Genomic DNA, 16456 nt, shown 5'->3' on the forward strand with positions numbered 1-16456 from the left:
TTAAAATCGAATTATTTAAGGGTCCTCAGCAATGTTTTAAACTTATAAACAATTTTTTGGCTTATAAACAAATAGCTTTGTTTAATAATAAAAAAATTAATTTTTAGCAATGCAAATAATTAAAATCGGTATAATTTGACTTAGACTTTCAAATGCTGTCAGCAGAATTGCTATTTTATTTTTTAATCAAAAGTTATTCGCATTCAAAAATTGCAATTTTTCGAATTTTTGAAAGTTCCACTGCGTTTATCTCGAAAACTATGCATCCTACGATTAAAAATTGTAAGAACATTTTTTGCTTAGAATTACCCAAGAAATACAAAAAAATGTTTTATTTTGCGAAAAATCGATGTTACGTAATTCCTTCTTTGTTCTTTGTTTATAACAATCTTATCGATATCCGGATCAACTTTTACCCAAAAAAATCGTGTTCTACGGGTCAAAAAATACATAAAAATCTTGGGTAAGTCCATCTAAATAAAGGAGCTCGTAGCACCCCCTCCTGGCCACAGGACTAATTTGTTTATAAGCCAAAAAATTGTTTATAACTTTTTTGCAAGATTGATCATTTTTGACTGTTTACCGTGAGAGATTTTACGTCAGTAGGTGACATTTACTAGCAACTCGACGGTAAGTAATCCAACTCGACGGTAAGTACTCCAACTCGACGGTAAGTAATTCACTTACCGTCGAGTTAAAAAATCTCTTAATTTTAATTTATTTTTTGAAAGAATAAAGAAAACTAACGAATTATTTATTAATATTGAAACTTCTTAGGCCTATAGCCAACATTTTTTCTCTTCAAATACGCGATCAAAGTTGAAAACTTGGAAATATCAATGCCATCATAAAGAAAAACGGTGGATTTATTCATTGAATATTCTGCCCAGAGGCTTCCAGGAGCTTTCAACATATGTCTTTGAACGAAATATGCCAATAGAGTCTTTTCTTCGACTCTTAAATTCTTGCCTTCGCACCATTTTTTAAAACTTTGGTAGGTATTTTGATAACGGATCTTGGATTTTTCGGGAATAATTGCGGAACACTTTTCTTCCCAAGCCCGTTCAATTTTTTCAAATTCACTTTCGCTCATATTTTAATTTATAATAATCAAAATTGTACTTAAAATTATTGACAACTAAATAAAAACTCAATTCTCCATTGTTGTTATGCACCCTAGTTACTACCTAACAACCAAAGTGGTATCTATCTTGATAAAATGAAACTAGTCAATATGACGAAAATGTTTAATTTTATAATTTATAATGGTATCAATCGTGCAAAAAACGTTATAAGCATGTCGAACGTTAAGGGTAACCGATCTCAGACAATAATTGGAGTCGTCGCGCCGCTCCTCCTCCAAACAATTGTTTCGATCGGTATAAATTAGGGATGGCGGTTTTTGACAAAACACCGGTTTTCGGTTATACCGGTTTTTTTGCTTACGGTTTAGCCTGGCGGATATAACCGGCCAAAAAAAACCGGTTTTTGGAAAAACCGGTTTTCGTTTTTTTTAATCCACTAGGTTACAAAGTTACATTTACAATACACTTTAGTTTGCGATACTCCATTCGACTCGATATCAATATGATCAAAATTAGTACTATCGAAAGAACATGTATTACTTTTAACACGTTTGTATATTTGTAGAATAGATACATTTTAACTAATTTAATACTTCCTGTACGAGTGTATCGTTTTGAAAACGTAGCGAGATTCTTGGAGATTCGTATTCGTAATCAGTAATTCGATATTCATAGTCAGAGCATTATTTTTGGTAATCAGAAAAAGTCATTCATCCACTTTCAATGCCAAGAGTTAAGTGTGAAAAATAGATGATGTTTGCATCTAAGTCAACCAGACACTTCTTATGTAAATATTATGATTACAAATACCTTTTCAAGGAAATATTATAACAAAACTTAATAATTGTTTCTGGGAGATGTGAGATTGCACTTTCAGTTTGCTTCTGTATTTTATAAAATAAAATAAAATTTGAATTATGGTTTTGTTTGGAATAATTACTTGAGAATAATAATTATGATTGGGATCCAAAATAATACCTAACCTAATCCTAATCACCGTAAAAACCTAATAACCGGTTTTTATTTTAAAAAGAAAAAACCAGTTATAACCGGGACAAAAAACAACCGGTAAAACCGGTTACTGCGAAGTAAAAAAATCGGTTTTAGGTTTAAACCGGTAGGTTTTTCCCATCCCTAGTATAAATCCCTTACCGTTCTCCATACTAATATACTATAAAACATTGCTGAGGCTGCTTAAACAATCCGATTTTAATTCTGTAAAGTGCATTAGATAGGTGGAGTGCTTCTTTATATGTAAAAAAATTGACAAATCTTTGTATGTTCTAGTTTTTGTTGTGAAAGATTTTAAAAAATTTTAATTTTTTAAAAAAAGCTTAGATTGCAAAATTATTATTTAAAATCTAGTAAGTCAATTTTAATGAAATTTGGTGGACGGTTTTAGCACATTACAAAAATTTTCTAAGCCAATTAGGAAGGTTTCAAGTGTAACCTAAGTGATGAAAAATCATTGAATAAAGACAGGCTTGTTTTGCCCCCTTATTTTATATTTATTGCTATTTTGCAGCAAGGGTGATAAATTAAGACATTTTTAACCCATCGCATCTGATAGAAAATTTAATTATCTTTGTTTTATTCCTATACGACTTTGTTCCAAAATGAATCGTTTTAAAGTTATAAGCAAAATAAATAGAAAAAAAAAACGAGATTTTTCGAAATTTTTAAACATTTTATTTTTTTTATTAATGTTCCGGGCATATTTGAGAAGGAGCATAAATCAATTATTATTAACGAAGTTATCACCTAACTTTATCCGCAAAAATCTGAATGCCACCTCTCACATCCACCTAAAAACAGAAAACAGATCCTTACTTGTCTAACTCGTTTTTAATGAAAAAACACCAAAAAAGAAAAACATTTGTGCCACTTTTGACATTAATGTCATTAGACATTAGAAAACGTCATTTCAATATTTATTGTAATTTGTATGGTTCTTGTCATGCTCTTGTGTATTTTGCGAATTTTTTTGCTCATTTATAATGGATCTAGTTTAGAATGATTAATTAGTTTAGTATTAATTGAGTTGCTAGTTTAAAAATATAACGGATTAAAGATTTAGAGATAGTTTTAAAAATTACGGCATGTAATAGATTTGATTCATCAGAGTATGGAAATAGTTTATAAGAATATGGAAAAATAAAAAAAAGAGTAATTTTCTCATCAAGAAAAGGAGGAATTGATTTCCTTGGTGTCCAAATACAAGGACATAATTGAAAATAAAAAACCAATATGGTGTGTATATCAAAGATAAAGAGACTACACTACACTATACTATATACTATAAACTATTATATACTAGTTTATAATATTTATTACGGCAGAATTTACAAAAATAGGAATATAAAAATCAAATTAGATCGCAAAAATGCGAGTTATCCTAACGTAATATAAACAGAAGAAATTTAACCTCACTTATTTGTCAATATATGACAGAGGATGAATTTCAATGCATGCTTCAAGTTAAAATTTTTACTTAAGTCGTCATAATAGGTGACTTAAGCTTAAGCGTCACGTTGGTGGAACTGGGCATTAGTCTTACCACCCATAGGCTAAGTGGGTTTTCAAAATTTTTTTTGGCTGAGTCTAAAATTTTTTTGTTTGACGGCTCTCGGTTTTTCTCTTTTTAGGACTATTGAATTGATATTTTTTCGTCTGCGGGGGGTCATGACCCCCTTGACACCACTTGGATCCGCCACTGCATATACATCCTTTTTTCAAACATGACGATATATTTTATTGTTTGAAAAGTGTACGACTAAAAAGTAAAAAATAAAAAAATATGAAAAAAATTTTTTTAAGAAACTCTTTTTTTTAGTTACGAGTACTAAAATTAAAAATATTAAAGAATCAACTAAAAAGCAAAAAATGAAAAAAATCAAAATCGAAGGAATATTCAAAAAAAAACTGTTAGACAGAATAAGTATACTAAAATCTCACACATTCGTTAAAAAATTGAAAAAATTTTTGAGGAGGTTTGAGGAGAGAAACTTTTTACTTTTCGCGCCCCACGCTTTTCTTTAACGAATGTGTTAAAATTTTTCAATTTTTTAACGAATGTGTGAGATTTTTGTATATTTAATCTAACAGTTTTTTTTTTCGAATAATCCTTCGAGTTTGATTTTTTTTATTTTTTGCTCTTTAGTTGATTTCTTAATATTTTTAATTTTATTACTCGTAACTAAAGAAAAGCGTTTATTAAAAAAAATTTTTTTCATATTTTTTTATTTATGAGATAAATAGAGAATCCAGATTTATAACCGATCCAAAGTTCCGTTTAATATTTTTTGTCGGATGAATGCACTTTTTTCATAAATTGTCTGTAAGTCGTCACAATTGCCGTTATTGGTCTGACCAAAACCCCAGGATTTTATTTTCCACGAGGCACATACACAACAATTTTATGTATTGGCTGCTATTTTTGGTGATCGACTGGTGAGACCAATGCCTATGAATCACTCCGCAAATTCTAAAGGAACGTTTCGAGCAAACAATTAACAATAGATTGCCATCGGCAAATAAAGGATCCTTTATTACAGAATACTTTAATAAAGGACAAATACAGGACGGATCCAAAAGAGTGGTATTGCAAACGCAGTTAAGGAATCTTTTGTTTTGACAAATTTAATGACAAAATATTTTTGTAAATACATATAAAAATAACCTATAAAATTGCATTTGTTGATATAAATTAAAATAAGATTATTTGAAAAGAAATAACAACAAGATAACAACATAATATATCCCATAATACTCATCGTTCAATAATATGGAAGCGCAATTGGAAATTATATTTCTGGAGAATTTCTGGCAATTTCTGGAGAATATATTATTAGGGAATAGTGGATATCCAGTCCTCACCTACAACTACCTAATGACACCATTCCAGAATTTTCAGACAGAAGTTGTGGTTATATAATCTCAATCACAAATAAATCCCTTCAATAATTGTTATTGAAAGAACATTTGGTATTGTGAAGAGATTTCCCATTTTAACATATGTTATGAGATGCAAGTTACCTTTTTTTCAAAGAATAATATCAGCTTGTTCAGTTTTACATAATATTGCAGTAGATAATAGAGAAAACGTTGAAATAAGTGTGATGTTGATATTGATATAGAAGCTGTGGCAGTACATTTTCAACCAGGACCAGGAGCTAATCTAATGCAACTAAATTGTGTGTGTGTTTGTTTAAAAATATTGTTCGACATTTAAAGCTAGCTTAAACTAATTTTATTTTTATTGGACTGCAGTTTGTTAATAAAATAAATAAATATAAATATTATATTGGTGACTGATTTTAAGTATTTTTTGATCATTAGCAGGTTTTAAATAATAAATTTATAAATTTATACATGCTATTGGTGTTTGATCTTTTATACATTATATGATCCATTAGATCCATTATGGCCCTCTCTTTTCACCTCTGGATAACTATAGTTATCAGGAAGTTTATCTGACAGATTAGATACTAATAGATATCTGATAGAGAAAAACTTCCCGTTAACTAGTTATCCGGAGCTGAAAATACAGATAATAAGGATACTGTTATATAAACTTCCCAATAATTAGTTATCTGTAAATGAAAAGACCTCTAATATCTAATCTGTCAGATAAACTTCCCGATAGACAAAAATATAATAGAAGAATTAAGCTTTATGGTGCTTTTTTATTAATTTTTTGGGCTGTGTTTAAATAAACAAATACTGATGGCATGAAATGGATCACGATCAAGGAGGTTCTAGGAGGAATGAAGAAGGAATTGGAGATTGTGTTTATCATTAAACGCATACAACTGCAGTATCTGGGATACATATGAGAAATCAGCACCGTTACTCCCTGCTGCAGTACATATTGCAAGGTACAGTCAAAGGTAAGCGAAGACTTGGTAGAGGGAGAATATCAATGGAACTGTTTCGAATCGTAGCTAGCAAGGTTATGATTGCTAATATGATTTCCAACATTCGAAACGGATAGGAACCAAAAGAAGAAGATGACATGAAAATGAAAGTGTATTAATACTTTTGATTAAAAACTTTATAGATTATAATCTATAAAAGATTAAATCGTCAAAAATAAATACTTGAACCTTTGTTTTATTTTGTTAACATGTTTGTTATATGTCTGTTGAATTGAACTCTATTTTGAATCTAGAATTTTAACAAATCCTAACCTTCATTAAAATTTATTGGAATTACCCCTTATATCTTTAATAAATATTTATTTCTATACAAAAATGTAAAATATATTGAGTTTAATAAATGAGTTAATGATATTCTACGTCTGATCATTGTAATTAGTAACACTTTAAAATTATTTTTGCACGATTGATCATTTTTGACTGTTTACCGTGACAGATTTTACGTCAGTAGGTGACATTCACTAGCAACTCGACGGTAAGTAATCCAACTCGACGGTAATTACTCCAACTCGACGGTAAGTAATTCACTTACCGTCAAGTTAAAAAATCTCTTAATTTTAATTAATTTTTTGAAAGAATAAAGAAAACTAACGAATTATTTATTAATATTGAAACTTATAGTACAATTTGTTAAATTATTTAATGAAATCCCACTGGTTTGGGCTGTGGTTTCACTTCTAACAGAAACTCCTGCAGAATCGCATACATTAGTAGTATTACTAGTATTGCACAATATTTTTTCGGATAAATCTATTTTATTTTGAAGAAAATCTTCTACATAGCTTTCTGCCACTGTCGATGAACACCAACCTCCATGACGCTTTAATCCGAGGACATCAACACCTTTATTAGCCAAAAGCGTTGCTGATGTCCTCCTGAACGAATGGCCAGTATAGTTCTCGGGATTAGGCAAATTTAAGAATTTGGCAATTTGAGAAGACCAGCCCCCGATTGTCCCTTTCCCTATTACTTGAGCACAACATTTTCTTTTGGCGTATGTTAAGAACAAATGATTTGATTTTACTTGTAATGGACGAAGTTTTATATACTTTTGCAGAATTTTTAAATATGGAATTTTATCGTCTGGTTTATTAACGACTGTAAAAGTACGCTGGATGTTCGTTTTTGTATTGGGTACTTTTACAATCATTAAACCATCGGTTTGTTGGATGTCATTCATAGTAATATTATATAATTCTTCTCTTCTACAGGCACCAGATATTCCCAATATCATTGCGACCTACAAATTATAAAAAAATCTTAATTAGAGTATTTCTTTTACCTAAACTAGCTTATATTACCTTGTGAACTAGAAATTCTTCATCCGGTGCTTCCACCAGAAATTTTTCACTTTCTTAGGCCTATAGCCAACATTTTTTCTCTTCAAATACGCGATCAAAGTTGAAAACTTGGAAACATCAATGCCATCATAAAGAAAAACGGTGGATTTAATCATTGAATATTCTGCCCAGAGGCTTCCAGGAGCTTTCAACTGCATATGCCTTTGAACGAAATATGCCAATAGAGTCTTTTCTTCGATTCTTAAATTATTGCCTTCGCACCATTTTTTAAAACTTTGGTAGGTATTTTGATAACGGATTTTGGATTTTTCGGGAATAATTGCGGAACACCCTTCTTCCCAAGCCCGTTCAATTTCTTCAAATTCACTTTCGCTCGTATTTTAATTTATAATAATCAAAATTGTACTTAAAATTATTGACAACTAAATAAAAACTCAATTCTCCATTGTTCTTATGCACCCTAGTTACTACATAACAACCAAAGTATCTATCTTGATAAAATGAATGAAACTAGTCAATATGACGAAAATGTTTAATTTTATAATATATAATGATATCAGTCGTGCAAAAAACGTTATAAGCATGTCGAACGTTAAGGGTAACCGATCTCAGACAATAATTGGAGTCGTCGCGCCGCTCCTCCTCCAAACAATTGTCTTCGATCGGTATAAAACCCTTACCGTTCTCCATACTTAATATACTTTTACATATTATTCCTTTTTACAACTTCTTGTAATAACTCAAGCTTCAATAAAATGTTCTTTTTTATATTCGTTTGGGTCAAAACATTAATAATCTATATCTCAGAATATTACTTAGAGTTCGTTTTAATAAATAAAACCCAACATACAACTTTAATGATGAAAGTTTAATCAAATATCAATCCCACAATACATAAATTATCAATCCAAAGAAGCGACAAGATAAACTCAAAATACAAGTGAAGTTAGACCTTTCTTCACATTTTTGACACGGTCAAAGACACGGTTGACATGTCAAAATAAAGGAACTTTTATTAAAAGAAGGGTGTCCTCTAATTTTCCTTAAATACAAAATTTATTAAATACTGTATTTTATTAAAGGACAAAAATAAAAGACGCAATACTGCGAATGCTTATATGTCAAAATAAAGAATCTTTTATTACAGGCCGCCTTAAAAGACGTTGGCAATTAACTATAAAATATCGTTGTATGGACGCCGGAAATCATCAGTTTCTCCATTTTAGCAACCAAGAAATGTGTTACCGGTTAAGAATATTAATTTTAATTTTTTTTCTAATAAATCAAATAAAGTACTGGTTTGAATTTAAAACTTTAAATACTAATTTGTAGGGAATTGGAAGTGCGTTTAAACGATACTGTATTTGACCCCATTGCCATTTAAAATTTTGCGGTGATTCTTACCTAGGTTTAGGGGTGAAAGTAAAATAATCATCGAATATACATGCCTCTGTTTCGTTGTTGTCCGGCCACCCTGTATTTATTATATGCGTAGATCATATTGGTTCTTAGTATCAATTCGTTAGTATTCGTTCTTTCTTTTAACTATATTAAATTAAAAAGGTAAACCGAAATAAATCTGCATAATTTTCCCTCAGTTCTACTAAAACCTGTATTGGTACGTAAACAACATCGCTTCTCTTTGCGTGCTTGTTGCCTCAGCAATTTCACTATTTTCCAGTCAAGTTTTCAATGTTGGAAATGGTTTTTTCTACGTCTTTTAAATTACTTTGATACAAATTATTTTGCTTATAAACAATTAAACAATTTGAATACCTTCTATTCCTTGGGAAAATTTTTTTTCGTATTCGAAAAGCAGCAAGTTTATAAAAGTTATTCTACGATTATTTTGTACAAAGTTAGTCCCTTTTTTAACCTTTAACTATCCGCGCATCAAGTTATAACATAACTACCCGCGTGGCGTACTTTATACGCCACAAGAAAATACACTTAAGAACAGCGGATTTGTTTATTTTTTTTTGAAAAAACACACTTAGATGTTTGTTATAATCCTTATTCGGTATCAGCGAATACTTGGAGTTCCTTCTCAGTAAGCCAATTGGGATTTATAACTGGAACCTGATTCCATGCTTATAATTCTATACTAATAATTTTTTTTTGAAATGTGATTTTTTACATGAGAAAAAGTATTGTTTATAAAGAAAAACATATTTTGTGCCATAATGACTAAAAAACAATTGAAAGATGTACTTATATTACTACTTATATTACTATAACCGTGGTGTATATTGTCCACCACCGGAAACAACAAATAATAAACTGTAAATTACGATCTTCAAAGAACGCCTATTATAACGAAACTAAAAGAAATTTTAAAGCACATTCCAGTGATAGGTTAGAAAGATAAACAAGGTAAAAATTAAATTTATAAATATATTTGCAGTAGAATTCTTATATCTGGCGTACAAAATACGCCAGCGCGTGTAGTTAAAGGTTAAATGGGCGATATCGAAAAATTAAACACGAACTCGAACTATAAAATATTGCCGGTTCTTGTTACAGGATTTTGATGTTTCTTTTTGTAATTTTTATGTAATATTTACGTACATTACGCATATGCTGCTTATTAATTAACCTTGTATATGGTTTAAACAATTGTTAAAAAAAATTTAACGATATTTATAGGAATTCACCGTCGGTTTATTATTTCTCATATATATCATTATTCTTTTGATTCCTTCTCTGTCTATACAGTGTGATCACTGTATCACAATATTATCATCTAACTTAGGACCAATATAGCCTTATATAAACGCTTCATATTTAAAAAAAATATATTTGTAAATATTTTAATACATAGGGGTTCCATTTTAAAAACATAACTTTGGTTCATTACGTTCTTCTGACTAACCCTGCACAATAGAAAATTGTGTGACAAGTCTGTAAACGTTTACCGGAAATTTGACATAAATGTCAAAGTGATTAATTTAAAATTAAAATTAAAATCATTAATTATAAAAAATATTAGTTGGTCAAAGCTGTGGTATATATTTTTACCTTAAATATACTTACGTTTAAATACTGAATTTACGTTCTTTTAATGTTCCGTAATATGTAATTATAAATTAATCTATTAATCTTACCGCCATCTACACGATAATTGTGAAAGTATTCGAAGTGAGAAATTAATATTTCATCAATAGAACGTCAAAATGATTGGCAAAATCTTAAAAAAATCTTAAAAAAATCTATTACAATTTAATTACTTTTTATAGTCGAGGAAATGAAGCACTTTGGCTCGCAATTTTTTCGTCCAGCATGGATTTACTTGAAATTTTCACAGAAGGTAGGGAATAGTCCAAGAAGCATTTTCTATATCATGCTGCTGTACGCTAAAATCTTGGGGGTAGTTACCACCCCATCTCGGGGGTGGGAATTTTTTTTATTACATTTTAACCATGTACATCGATGTAAAAAGTAATTTTAAGAAAAAATGTTTTTTACATTTTCTTCGTAAAACTAATATTTTTCGAGTTGTTCGTGGTTGAAAGTAACAGGTTTTCGACGGAAAAATCGACTTTTTTAGAGGGTTCTTTGAGAATAATATGCATTTAATCAAAAAAACTGTAGGTATCAAAATTGTATCTCTTAGTAACATAAAAGAAAATGTTTTTCTATTATATTTTTACGACCAATACAAACCGAGATACGGCATGCTAAAGGTTAGCTTTTTTAGTCAAATGCATAATTTGAAATAATCAAAGCCAAATAACGGGAAAACTTTGCATTTTTCCAGGAAAAATTACATGATGTTTTTTCGAGCATACAATACGATCTTTGAAAAAAAATAATAAAAAGTTTCTAGCATAAAAATTGAGCAACTTAAGATCAAAAAAGTCGGTGCCTATTTTTCTCTACGAAAAAAACAGTGAAAACAACCCCCTAACTACCCTTGTAACTGAAAATTGGTCTTCGCCTTTCTGTAATTCCTTTTATATTTTTATTATCAATATGCTCAAGAAGTTTGACCTATTTAAAAGGCCTAATTTTAGAAAAATTGGAGTTTAAAGAAAAGTTTATTTTTTGAAATTTTGCATTTTTTATCATTTTCTTCAAAATATCTTCGAAAATACTGGAGATACGAAAAAATGATAGACTACTAAATTGTAGCTTTTTTAATAGCTAAAATTTACTTATGCATAGATTTTCATTACAGTGGACAGTTAGCGAGATACAGCTGCGTAAAACATCTATTTACGAGCAAACATCCCCTTATTCGAGCCCTGTAAACCCACCTCAATTAAAAATCAAGGGATCTTACGGAATTTAATTTACACAATCTTATTACCCTTCAAAAATCCTACAAAACTGTTATTGAAAAAACTTTTTATCGCCAAAAATGAAGGAGCTATGTTTATAAAACTAATTTTTCTTTTCGAAAAATTCGAATAGTCTCCTTATAGAGCATTTTCAATGTACCTATATAATACCACAGAGCCGGTTAGTATGCTGGATGACTAAAAAACTATTTGTATGTGTATTTTTATATATTTGTAAATTCGTATTTTTGTGTAAATAAATGTTTTTGTAATTCTTTAATTCTACTTTTTTTTCTGTATAAATCTATTAAATTGTCTACTTATAAAAATTGCAATGTTATTAAGGGTCGTTTTTAAGGGTTGAAGTATTATGATATTCTATCCTTAAGCATAAAACAATCATTATTTAACCAGTCAAAACCAAATTTTACCTATATTAAAGTTTACAATGTTTTTATATAATTTTTGAAAATAAGGGTAGTTTACACCCCTAAAAATAATCAATGTCCTTGAGCATGATATAGAATATGAAGTACAGGGTAAGATGATTCTAATCCCAAATTTTTATGTAAATCGATGCAAGCCGAAATTATTCTTTTAGGAACTTTTCGTATATAGCTCCAACAAGGATAGTTTTAAGGGTTGAAATATTGTGATATTATATCTTAAAGCACAAAACAATCATTATGTAATTAATAAGAAGCAAATGTTGACAATATTAAAGTTTAAAATGTTATTTTATAATTTTTTACAAGTAGGGGTGGTTTTCGCCCTTAAAAAACCAAAAGCGTACAACGGCTCAATATAGAAAATGAACTAGAGGTTGAAATGAGCCTAATCCCAAATTTTTGAACAAATCGATGCTGGACGAAAAAATTGCGAGGTTTTGCCATTTTTCCAGCTTCATTTCCTCGACTATTAGCGTTGTAAATATTAAGCGATAACAATTAAATAATAAATTTAAAAATTACCGGTGAAAGTTGAATTAGAATCCGCTAGGAGCGACACCAGCGAAGCTCAGAGCGTATAGCTTAGCTGTAACAAGAGAAAACCAAAGGTTTGGCATACCCTGTATATAGATGTTTTATATTATTTATTGAAGAATATGATGGGTTTTTGAAAATAAGAAACTAAATGAGTAATATCTGTCTTTCAAACAAAAATTTAGGTTATGAATTTTTAAAATTCACGTTTATCCCAATACATTACATTAAAATTAAATTATAGACCAAAGTTTTATAGGAAGTTTAAAATATGTACCTAAGTAGGACGGCTATGGGAAAAGTCAAACAAAGGAATGCACCTAATTTTCCCCTTGTTGTCATATTTTAAATTTGAAAAAATATATAGGAAATATTCAGATTTTTTTAACATGCCATTATTACAGCGATTATTTCATTGGCTAGATAGTTACGAGTTTATATGACGTCATTATTATATTTGGTGTGATTGTAAATGGTAACTAACGTCTGTCATAATATTGGAGGTTAAATATAATGCCAAATTATTGTTTTCAAATTATATTTTATTTTTTAACCAATTTCACTTTCCCTTTCCTATCCTTGATTGGTCGGTTAGGTTTGTAATAGTCTTGTTGTATGCTAGGTTTAGTTAGGCGTTAATTTTAAGAAATGTTGCTGGCTAAATAGGCACAGCTCCTAAAGGCCGTAAAAGAAGAAGAAAAAAAACCAACAAACAAAAATCTTACATAACCTTATGGTGACAATGTCAGTTTGACACTTATAGTACAGATAGTTATCGTTGTTTCACACTCTTAAAGACAAAGAGAAACAGTGTAGCAGGGTAACTGCTTTGACATGTTTTTTATTTGGCAACAGCGCTTTCCTGTTAAAATTGACGATAGCGAAAAAACTAATATGAGGAAAAATTTGTTAAATTTGTTTGACGTCAAGTTTGTACCCGTGGGTTATGATGTCATTAAATCTATGATGTGCATTCCTAATTGTTTGACTTTTATCAACAATGTTTTTTAAACCATGAGTAGCCCGCGGTTACATGCTCAACTGACTTAATAGTTATCGTGCTTGTTGCCGCGAGGCAACAAACAGAAGCGATATTGTTTACGTACCATTAAAAGTTTTAGTAGAACTGAGAGAAAATTATGCAGATTTATTCCAATTTACCTTTTTTAATTTAATATAGTTAAATAAAGAACGAACAATAGTCATTTAGTTATTAATGTATTGATACTAAGAATCAATACAGGATGGCAGGACCACAACGAAACAACAAGAGGTATTAGGTATTAGAAATTACGACAATATTTTTGAAAAGTCCAGCGATAGCCGACAGGTCCATTTTTGAATAAAAGGGGATACCTACATTTTTCCGGTATAAGAATCACCTCAAAATTTTGCAATGACAATGGAGTGAAATTGTATTTCACTCCATTTTTATTGTTTACCAACATAACAATGATGTTCGCATCATGTTCAAAGCATATACTACCAACATTCGATAGAGTATATTCTTTTTAGTACATGCATAGTACAAGCGTAGCATGTACCATAAAAAACATTCTAAATTTCATGTTCTTTGCATATACTTTAAAGAATATTCTCGTACCGAATATACTGAGCACATTCGTGTACGTAGTATCTCAGAATTTTCGTAAAAGTACATTCTTGGAATATACCTTCATCGAATATACTTTAAAAGTATGTGCTTAACACATACTTGTACATATGCGCTTTTAAAATATCTTAAAAAATATGTACGTATAGGAAGAATAATTTTAGCCTTATGTAAAAATTTATGTATGTACTATTGTGTTTCAATTTATCAATCAAAGATAGAATAAAATTTTCTATTTTTTTAATATAACATGGGCACATAAATTTGATACACCCTGTATATTGATTTGTAAATATTTATTAGAAGTTGGCTTTCACGCAAGGTGGTTTCTCCTTAATGAGTTTTTCCATGAAATATTAAAAACATTTTTGTAAATAAAAAGTGAATCGAACATTTATTTTGGATTATAATTTTAAAAAGATTGTTTACGGGAAAAGGTAAAACCACAGGTAGATGTAATTATTAGTTTTTAGAAAAATAGAGGTAAAGAGAATTTGAATTTTAAATATATTTGTTTAATGATAGGAATATTTAGATAATTTCCGAAAAGTCATAAGTTTTGAGTAGAAGTATTGTTTGATAGAATGATTGGATTTTTCGAATGAAACAGAGGAAGGTGGAGAGAGAAATGTTTCTGATTGGCTTGGCAATTTGGAATGGGGAAAGTTTTGTTTGAATGTTGAGACAGTTTGGAAAAGAAAAGATTATTGTGTTACCGGCATTCGAGAAGAGCAGTCAAAAGTTTTCGTGAGTAGTTCAGAAGCAAGTACTAGTGGTTGTTTTGATAGTGAGAGTAGCTGAAAAGTGGAACGAGAGACAAATCAAATCGAGAAGAAATACCTCTTTGATTCTGTAAAGTCCAAGAGAGTAAGTTACAAGAATTATCGTTATTAAAATTATTTGTGACACCAAGTAAAAAAGATACTTGGGTCTCAGGAGATTATTGTTGAGAGAAAGAGAGGAGAGAGTTTTGGAGTTTATTGAACGAGTACTGGCAAAAAGAGGCCTGGCTTGTGTTTTGGAGAAATAGTTGCTGATATCCTGCTGGATTGTTTGCTGAGAACGGAGAGGGCTTTGATTGGTAGCCTAACATAATCAACAAGGAGGAGCTGTTTGGGTCAAGAGGAGACATCATTGTGTGTGAATCAAAAAGGTCAATCAATAACCTATGTGATAGATTTTCTTTATAATCAGAAGTTAAATGTTTTTACGTAAAAGCATATGCATTTAAGATTCCAACATTTCAAAAATTAAATAGGAAGTATAAGTAATTTGCGAATACCAAATTTGTTTGTTTAGCTTGTTTTTTATTAAGGGTATCAAGAACAAAGCGATAAATATTTGTTTGAATTAGATTAATTTATATGTCTAAAAGTTTCTTTTGGACAGTTATGCCCACAGGATTTAATTGATAAATTTGTAGAGCATTGCTTTTGGTAATAAAGGTATTTGTATGTGTTTATTTATGATTTTTCTATTTATTTCCTTTTCCTATTTTATCCCGATAAGGATCAACTAAGAGATACTGAAGCCACGAGAAAGGATAAGTATAACCAAAGAGAATTTGATTAAATTTTTTTATGACAAAAGGCACCCTGAGATTTTTTCTTAATTTTTTATGTAGGATTTGCGTTAATTAAATAATTAATCAGATAAATACTAATTAATATAAAAGTAATAGAAAGCAGATCATAACAGTACATAGGTATCCCAGACGAATTCATTTCTCAAAATTGGTTGAATTGTATCTAGGTATGGTAAAAAAGTTTAAAAACTAATTTGTTTTAAATAAAAAAAAAATCGGTTTCATTTTGATTTTACCACGAGTATTTTTACATCCTTGGAATTTAAAGTTTGGAAAGAATACACCATAACCAGATCGTAAAAGATCGGAATAATATATATATATATATATATATATATATATATATATATATATATATATATATATATATATATATATATATATATATATCCGGGGTGTCATATCGGCTGACGCCGCATCCCCACACCTAACCGCCATCTATTTCTATCCTGGGCATCTTCCTCTTCCAAATCTCGGTGTTCCATGGCCTTCCTTATCGTGTCATTCCAGGATAGTCTTGGTCTTCCCCTTTTCTTCCTACCTGGGGGTTTCCATTTCAGGAGTTTCTTTGGCCATCGTTGGTCGTCCATTCTAAGTAAGTGACCGAACCATTTTAGGCTTCTTCTCTCGAGCCTGTCTACCGCTGTATCGTGTGCCTGCATCCTTCTTCTTA

General features: G+C 30.0%; 1 protein-coding gene across 2 annotated transcripts in view; it reads right to left on the reverse strand.

Moving 5' to 3' along the window:
* Positions 1–16456, reverse strand: part of LOC114329020 (dual specificity protein phosphatase 23-like) — a 206115-nt gene that overhangs the window by 18833 nt on the left and 170826 nt on the right. The window lies entirely within an intron of this gene.

Source organism: Diabrotica virgifera, chromosome 4, assembly GCF_917563875.1.
Source record: "Diabrotica virgifera virgifera chromosome 4, PGI_DIABVI_V3a".
NCBI lineage: Eukaryota > Metazoa > Arthropoda > Insecta > Coleoptera > Chrysomelidae > Diabrotica > Diabrotica virgifera.